The sequence below is a fragment of the Dermacentor silvarum genome, chromosome 7 (assembly GCF_013339745.2).
Source record: "Dermacentor silvarum isolate Dsil-2018 chromosome 7, BIME_Dsil_1.4, whole genome shotgun sequence".
NCBI classification, from domain to species: Eukaryota; Metazoa; Arthropoda; class Arachnida; order Ixodida; family Ixodidae; genus Dermacentor; species Dermacentor silvarum.
The window spans coordinates 140,764,171-140,773,776 of record NC_051160.1 but is presented as its reverse complement, the minus strand read 5'-3'; the positions used below and the strand labels follow the sequence as shown (position 1 = coordinate 140,773,776).

Genomic DNA, 9,606 nt, shown 5'->3' with positions numbered 1-9,606 from the left:
TAATGGCGGGCCAGAAGAAAACGTGCAGCCTACGCGCTTCGTCGTCTTTCATGGCGCCGACCTTTGCGCGCAGAGTCCCGCTGTGCGTGAGCCCCACATCATTGTGTCAATATCAAAACAGCGAATATTCGTAGTTCTCTTAGTACCCCGACAAACATACATAGATGTAATGTTTTCAAGGGCTTCAATAAAGGCGTGAACTAGCTCCTTGGGAATGAAACGCAGTCCCGCGTCCCCGTTATAAGATTGGTCAGGTGCCATGCTTGGGCAAGACACAGTGATCTGAGGTAAAGCAGCCTTTTAACTAGGCCAGTTCTCGAGCGTTCGCTCCAATCGATTCGACGCTGGGAGGCACCCCAGGCGTATTCCGGCGTCCTCGCTCGTTGCACAAAACCGGCGGTAACGGCTGCCGCTATGAAAAGATTGCTCGTCGAGTGTAGCTCTTGTATCAAATGCCACTGTTAACGGTTAGCTTTGTTCTAACACAAATAATTGTTTACCTGCGTGCAAGCATAGCTAATCCCTAATAGCATTAGTATTTGGAAGCAGGGGTCATTAATTTTCGTGGCACTCTCAGTGCCAGGAAAATTAACACACGACCGCTTTCCGTATCAGGCCGGCGAGAGCCCGCCTATTTAACCCTGCAGTTTATAAGGATGACAGCACATTCGAAACGAAAAAAAATTCAGATCCCTTCCACTACTGTCAAGATGGAAGCCATCGAAGCTGTGATTATCATTGGTCTGCTATAGTAAGTATTGCTTTAGTGAATTTATATATTTTCATTATTCACTATATTGAGCGTCTTCGGCATGTTCGTGGAACAGCAAGGACACCGGCGTCCTGTTTTCGCGCGGCGCGATGACCCAGTATTGCGTCCCGAATAATTATATGTCTTTTCTTTCCTTATCTATTCTTCCCCTTTGCCGCTCGCCAAGTAGGGTAGCCAGCCGGGCACGTCCTTGGTTAAGCTCCCTTCATTTCCCTCTTCGTTTCTCTCTCCTTTTCCTCCGAATAAAGTAGGCCATCATAGAGATAGTGCCATAGTAATTTGGGCCAATCCCGGAGATAGTGCAATCCCCGACCTCGCCGGGTCGCGTGGTGGGGGGTCTGCCCGTCTTGCAGGGGAGGCATGTAATCGCTATGCAGCCGAATACGGTGCAGAAGATGAAGTTTCATATGATTTATTACCTGCTGCTTGAAAGCTACGGTGATACATATTTCAACATGTGCGTCGAATACTTGTTATGCTTTTGTACACTTATTATCATTGCACTGGGATCACAAAATGGGAAATATAACGGTCATCGAATTATTATTCAACTCACATTATAGTGGTATTTTCTGTAGGAATAAGCTTTTACTAAAATCGGGATTGCCTTGTCCGTCATTTCGCCAGGCTGACGAAGACATATGTCGTCATCGAAGTGTGTTTGTTTCTATCAATCTGCCTCGTCTTCCAGAGAGAGTGGGAAATGGAATGAGAAAGGTTGGCAGGTTCACCAGAGGGAATTTCGGTTCCTACCCTACACTGGGGGAAGGGTTAAGCGAAAGAAAAACTGAAAGAATAGCGGAGAAATAAAGCAAGGACACACAAAATAGAATAAGTGGGAGCTATGCCTTTTGTCAAGAACTGATGTAGGAACGAAATTGTGGCTGCTACCGAATGATGCTAGACAGTTTTGTGGAACACAGCTATCGTTTCCAGCACACACGTCTGCATCGACTGGACTCACGTCTTCGACTTCGTCCTCCACGTGAACAGTCCCGATCCGAGACAACAGTACTTTGGCTACTGTGGCTTGACATGGCTTTCACGAGATCCCTTGTTTCACTGTCATGACTTCCGCATCCAAAGGGAACATATGTGTGGCGTGCAACCACTGCGGCAGTGAGGTAACCATTGAACACGTGCTTTGCCGCTGTCCTCCGATGGCAGCGCACACAGGAAGCGTCGATCACAACCGCGCTGGCCCGTGTTGACGACTGGCCGCTTTCGGAGTAGAAAATCCTGGAACGCTGGCCTAAAAAGTTGTTAAACCACAAGTTGGTCAAAGCAGTCGAAGTTTTTGCATTGGAATGGCCAATTAGACAAACTTAAATTCTCACGGACGATCATCATTCCAAGTTTCAAGATTGCCATAGGACGAAGAAACATAATTACGGCAGAACTCATCTTACGATTTAAGATGTGTAGAGGTCATTCTGAGACTCTCGTTCCTTCGGCTAATTGCGGCATACTTCGATATAGTCTAACTTTTTCTATGGCACTAACTTGCCAAAGTCGGCAGTGACGACGACTGCGTGACGCTGACGCACTGAGGACGTATAAATGACCACGACGGAATGACGAAAGGCTGTTTACCGACGACGGCACGATGAGAACGAGGTGTTGATTCTTTGAATGATGACGACAGTATGATGACGAAAGCGTGACGACACCATGGCAAATATGAGATGACGACGAATGTATGACGACGACGGTAGACGGAAGTGGATCGCGAAGCTCCAATGAAGACGATGACGCAACAGCATGCCGACGACGGTATGACAATGTGTGCATGATATCGACTATCTGACGACTATGTTATGTCAGCGGCAGCATAATCACGATCGAATGGCGACAGCAAGATTACGATAGCATGTCAAACAAGGAGTGACGCCCATCGTTGGATGACGATAGTAAAACGGTAGTGTGATACGACGCGTCATGAGGACAATGGCATGACGACGACGTGGCGACGATGGCATGACGAGAGTTGAATGGCGAAGTTGGAATGACGACGATAAAACGACCATGACATCATCACCGCGGCGTGACAACGAATGCACGACGACGGTATGACGGCGACGGCTTGACGATGACGGGGCTTGAATGACAAAGCTAAAATGACGACGATAGACCAAGGCGGCATCGCGACCACGAGCCCAAGCTATAGACAACTTGGGCCTCTTGGTTGTATACGTATAGGAGGCCTGACGATGACGTCATGACGAGAGTCGGATCACGGTGCTGGAATGACCAAAATGTAATGACCGCGACGGCACTGTGACCACGAGCACATGCCTATAGCTGCCCACGCAGGCAGACAACCTCAGCCACTTGGTGGGCATACTAAATAGATAGCTAGCTACGAAGCATTACTATGTTATGCAGAAAGGAAATAGCCTACATCACAAAGAATTTGAAGCATAACTTATATAAATCACAACTTTATTCGCCTTAATGCTCTAAAGGCATACTTAGCAAAGCAATATAATAAACATAATAATTTTTTTTCTGAATATGCTTTATTATTGTACAGTCTACGACCACATGCCTTTGCGGCTCCCCCCCTCCAACAAACAACCATATAATCGCTAGCGTCTTGTCCTTCTCCCATAAGGAAAGCATAAAATACCGAGGACACCTAAGCACTTATGAGTTGCGAATGTGAATGCATTAATATCCAATTAAACGCCGCTGACTGGCCCTTCCAATTGCGAAATTAGGAACAACAAGCTCGTTGGGACGCCTGAACAACGGCTTGGCGCGTTTTGATTTGGCCTTATTGGGCCTCAGTTAAACGCAGGCGAGCGTTTGCGCGGACAAGGAACGCGCGGATACAGGCTAGCGAGAGTGAGGGGAACATGGCGTCGCGGCGATGCCCTCTTCCTCACGCCACCTGCTGGAAGGCGATCGGGGCAGCAGGTGTTCCCTTTCGCCCGCTCTACTACGTCGAGACGCGCTCGTGACATGGATTCGCAACCACTAGGAGTATAGGTGCTGTTTTGTGCTTGTTCAGACGACAGGTGCCGGCTTTTCACTCAATGGGCCATTTCATACTTCGCATCAAAATCATATGGTGGTCTTCACTGTGGGAGATTGCTGCTGTCACTGTAACTATTTCGAAGCCAAATAAATCGCTAAAGGCGGCTGCATTTCTTCTCTTAATGATAATAATTGACCCAAAGGGGCATTGGCTGACCAATACCCGACAAGTGGCTTGGCGAACGTAGTAGTAGTAGATCTATAGACGAAGAAGAATAGAAGAAGAAAGAAGAAGCTTGGGCTTTCAGGCGGTCGCAATGAACGCCGCGGATCGCCGCCCGCTACCAGAGCCGCACTCAGCAGTTCCTCACGTTCGCCGCCGTTATCGCGAGCAAGAACGGCATCTTCACTCTGCCTCGACTCCTCTTCATCCACGGCGGAGCCCATTCGTGATCGCCTACACGACGCTCACGGTGAGCGTGGCGATCCCAGTGATGCAACTGGAGAGCGTGCTCGGCCAGTTCACGGGTGCCGGAAACATCGGAATCTTCGACACTGTGCCGGGCATGCGGGGACTGGGCCACACGATGACCTTCTACTTCACGCTTGGCATGACCATCTTCGTGACTGAGTGCTCCTACTCGACCGGTTCCTGGCCAGCCTGTTTCGGTCTACTCTGCCGTGGGCCGACTGCAGTCACTTCCGGCCCTCGGACTCGTGCTACGTGCCCATGAGGAAAATGGTGCTCTGCAGCAGCGTGCAGGAACACATAATGCAGCGCTACCCGCACTCGCGCGAGGACGCAGGGGAGGCCGGTCACGAACGGCTCGACCACGCTGCTCGTCCCCGAGTCCGTCTACAGCAACTTCAGCGCGGTCGGCTGCGACAACGGTACGCAGAGCGCTACTCGTCTCTTCTTTCGACTCCAGGGTTCTCCGGCTATCGGCGGACGGCCACGACGTGGTTCACCCGGAGATAGCCATCGCGATGGCGGCTCTCTGGCTCCTCGTCTTCGCCGCCACCAAGAACGGCCTGCAGAACGCCGAATACGCAGTGTACGTTATCGCTTCCCTGACCATCACTACGCTGATACTGATGCTCGTGAATTCTTTAGCACTAAAGTACAGTGATCGCGGAATGAATCTCTTAGTTAGGGCACCGCTGTCAGGAGTCGTCAGCTACGAACTTTGGCGGGACGCACTGAAGGTGACAATAAGCAACATCGGCATCTTCAGCGGCGGATTCCTGAGCGTCGCGCGCTTCAATATATTCAAGACCAAGATAGGAACATTTTCAACCATCGTAGCTCTAATGCAACTGATATCTTCGCTACTCTACGGACTCCTCTTCTACGCGCACGTTGGCTTTCTGTCTTCTGTTAAGGACACGGACATTGAGCACATCTTGGAAAGCGTAGATATCGAGCATGTGATAATGCCCGAGACCCTCACAATCTTGGATACGACGCGGTTCTGGTGCCAGTGTATTTCACCTGGTTGTTAGCTAACGCCCTCGGATACATGATGATAGGTCCTGAAGTTGTTCTCGAAGCTGTCGTGTTTGAATTTCCAGGATTTGCAAAGTTTCGGAACGAGCTGCGTCTAGCTGCCTGCTTCTGCTTCTACTTTCTCGGACTTTGTCTGACCACTACCTCTGGTCCACATATTATCAAGCTGCTGCTGCCTAACATTGATGTTATTGCCGCGCTGTCTCTTTTGTTAGAAGTACTGGTCATTGTGCGGATTTACGTATTCACCGCGTCATGGTGGACTATCACACAATGACGGGTCACTATCCGAGCCTAATGACGCGATTATCCTGGACCTTTGGAGTACCTCTTCAACTAACCATGCTGCTGGTGATTGAAGTAGTGCAGCCATCCCCAGAAGCTTACAGGGGCGTTCACTTTAGCTACTTCGCTAAACTGTTTGGAATCTGGATCATCGTGGCTGCAGTCAGTTTCATTCCTACATACCTCTTCGCCCTTCTCACGGTCCACCCGTGGGAAAAGATCATGGCACCAGCAATGACGTGGTTACCCGAGGACAAGGCGGCCAATCGCGAGTACCGAGCTCTGCTGCGAGAGTGTGGCTACGCGTCGAGAAAGGGGCGATCCTTGAGCGCCCTGCCTGACCAGCCGAGCCTTGCCACAGCGGCCAAGGTAGCGTCGCTGTTGGAGCGAGTCGTGGCGAGACCGTGACCGTGGCGGAGACGATAGACCCACGCGAGATGGTGGGCACCACGGAGCGGTCGGTCTCGTTCGCCCCCGACGTGATAACGACGCCCCGCTACAGCGAGAACTTCAACGAGCTCCTCGACCAGCAGTTCGGACTCCACTCATCGCGGGCCCCATCCCGAGATGCGACCTCGGAAGCCGGCTTGCTGGACGACGCTTCTTCAACCATTCAGATTAAGCTACCTCAATACGAAACCAACATCGACGCCGTACCGGTATCGGTATTTGCCAAGGAGGACGTTGAAGAGATTAGAAAGATTATCGGCAATGTCCACACCGCGTTGGGCACTCTCTCCCCAAGAGACGCCGGCTTTGCTGAGAAAATAGCTCTAGGCAACTGCGAATCTGGAAAGCGCGATGCGCAGTTACCGCTAGCGAACAATACCAAGAAAGCGGCAGACAAAGGGGAGAGAAGGCGTAGTTCCACTGCTGCTGCTGTGGCGCTTCCACTGCCTCCGGTGCGACCGCCAGAAGGCGACGCCAGGATTGCGAAGGACGCGGCAAAGAAAAGGGACAGAAAACAAAGCGCCGTACCGCTTCCACCGGCTGCAGTGCTGCATCTACCCGAATGTGACGTAAAGACAAGCATCGCTGGTGCAGCAGGCACAATGGAAAGCAGACAAGGCCTTGCTGCCACCCCCGAACCTGCAACGTTTGTAGCGCAGCCGACTGAAGGGGGTGTAAAAATTTCAGGAGAGCAGGCTGCGCATTCCGCCATCGACACTCAGTCACTTAGTGAAAAACACGCGCAGCATTCATTGAGCAAGGAGCGGTCTGGTCAAAAGAAAAGGAAGCATAAATGGTCGTCGCCTTCACGGACACAAAAAAGAGGGGTTCAAGACAACTGTCCAAGTCTAAGAAATCAGCCGGCAAGAAGCGCAAGTTGTCGGGGTCGGAAAGTGCTGATGCTAATCAGGGCAAAGATAGTGTTGAGACCAGCCCGAAGGACAGCGCTAAAGACAGCGCTGTGGCGAGCCCTGTTAAGATCAACTTCAAGGGAAGCCCCAAGTCATAAATAAAGGAGGCAACTATTACCGGCGTTTTAAACCTTATTGCTCAATGTTAATTACTACCCGCGTGTCATGGAAGTACATGCACTGTTTCGGCTGCATGGATTTAACTCACGAACCACTTTAAGAGCTCGATGTTAATCACTACCCGCGTGTCATGGAAGTACATGCACTGTTTTGGCTGCATGGATTTAACTCACGACCACTTTAAGGGTATTCTTAGGAAACGTCTTTTACTTCGCTTCGCTATCATACGAATCTACTAATAGGTGTCATAAATTCTTCTACATGCCTGTTTCTATATATGTCTGATGAAAGACATACTTGTAGTAGCTGTCTGCGCGTTGAAGTCACCCTGTAAAGAGGAACAGACTGAACAGCCCCCGTTTCAATGCAATAAGAAGCTCCACGGCAATGACAGAATATGACGAGGGCCTTAGTTCACCGTAGAAAACGCCTTAGGGTATATTCAGTAAATATAGCAAATAAATTAAAAAATGACTTTATATTCTGACGCTACCTTGATCGTGACCTGTTAAAGGCATTTTGCATAGCGCATGCATTTTTTCTGGGGTTTTACGAGCCAAAACAAGTTCTGATTATGAGGTACGCCGTAGTGGAAGTTTCCAGATTAATTTTGACCACCTGGGCTTCTTTAACGTGCACTACAACGCAAGCACACGGACGTTGTTGCATTTCGCCTGCATCGTGTTTTAGAATTTCGCCTCCACCGAAATGCGGCCGCCGCGGCAGGGATTCGATCCCGGAACCTTGTGCTCAGCAGCGCAACGCCTTAGCCACAGAGCCACCGCGGCGGGTCCTAGCGCATACAGCATATAGAACGTTATATGGGATTTTTTATTTACCAGTTAGGAAAAAGCTTTCAAGTAGAATGGTAATCAGTTCCTCGGTTGGCCCTGCGATAATTGAAAGCTTTATTTCAGCAACCAGAGAACTTGTTTTTTTTTCTTTCCGCAGCTAACTTTATTAGTATTCTTAAAGGGGTCCTGAATCAGCCTTGGTCAAAAAAGCGCAGTCCGTGGATAACATACGCTGCTGTGAAGATCTCGACCGTACAGCTCACAAGCGGAATGTGAAGTCTTATATTTATCAAACACACTCTTTTCAAACGAGGCCTTCCCCTCAGCCGCTTCGAGGCTGCCGGCGGCTTGTTTATGTATATAGTCATATGCAAGGTTCATGCATAAAGGCGGCAATTGACTGATAGCTGACATCGATCAAAAATGGTGTTTGGATCAGTGCGCTTCTTGCTAAAGTTTCTGTGTATATTTATGGATGCAGTTTAATACTCTCACTGAAGTGGGAATCTCCTTTCGAATTACAATTAGATTTACGGAGCGTCTGAAGAAGCCGACTATTGCTTGCATCACTCGGCCGTGGCAGCCCTCGTAGGAACTAAACTTTGGCACCCTGCTTATCGATGTCGTAGCCGTTGGGCCTCATTAAATTCGATAAGTTTTGAACCCTCAACTACTCTCGAACCATGTAAAATTAAAGACAGACCACACGTAGGCTTGCCAGCACGCACATGACTCCTGGTCAAAAATGCGCAAGTTGGATGCGTGTACTATCCGTCAGTCAAGCTGGTGCAGGACAAAGCCAGTCCACACCACGTAGCACGGCTAGACTGGAACACATGAACGCGAGTGCACACTCCAGCCCGCTGCGCATACGCACTATATGGAGTTGGCATCCTTAAGTTTTGCGGAATTTCTGAGAATCGCCTGTCGTAGATAGGATAATTGTTGTCTTGGAGTTGTATTCTTCGAAGAGGCGGTCATTAGTAGCACGATAAATCAAAACACAGATTCAACTAATAACGAAAGTTCACTACATCTTAATTCATCACTTAACGGCACATATTGCAATTTGCGAATTGTAGCCGGTGAGTTTGCAAACGTATACACTTGAAATGAATTTCCTCGATTACATCAGCTGTCAGATATTATTTATCAACATGTCCAGGTACTTTTGTGCTTCGATACATCAAAGAGCATTTTAATGAAAAAAATTTTAGTGGATGAGGAGGAAGAAACAACTTTATTCAACACAAATTTCAGGGCTTTGTAAGTGGCCGCTTGTCTGCGGCGACCTTTTCCACCACGACAATGATTGCCTTTTGTAGTTTTAACAGCGAGGCTGTTTAAGCCAGCCGTAATCTGTGGTGCGTGTCAAGAAACTACCAAGAAATAAAATAAAATAAACTTCCTTGCCGAGCGGGATTCAAGCCCGCGTACCCCCGGTCCTAAAGCGAGCGTCGTAACCACTAGGCCATACAGCCACTTTTTTTGTGATATTTATTACGAATATAAAACTTACATGCGTAAAGTATTTTCATAGCGGCCTAAACATGCATAGTCGCGTCTACAAGCACGAAACAAACACTTCACAGTACAATTATACACGCTTGCAGAACATGCATTTATGCGAAGCATAAGATTGCGTTCGAGCGTCGTCGTCTTCGTCCACAGCTGGCGCGTTCGTGCGCTCGTGCTCTGCGAGGTGAAGAGATTTTGCGCGCTGTGAGAGCGAGAGAGATAGAAGCATTCATGGAGCGGGTCTCTTGGAACGCGGTTACAGTGTACTAG

General features: G+C 49.1%; 1 pseudogene; it reads left to right on the top strand.

Annotated features, from left to right (window-relative positions):
- The window catches only part of LOC119457347 (uncharacterized), a 24,175-nt pseudogene extending 19,445 nt beyond the window's left edge, over positions 1-4,730 (top strand).
- The last annotated feature ends 4,876 nt before the right edge of the window (positions 4,731-9,606 follow it).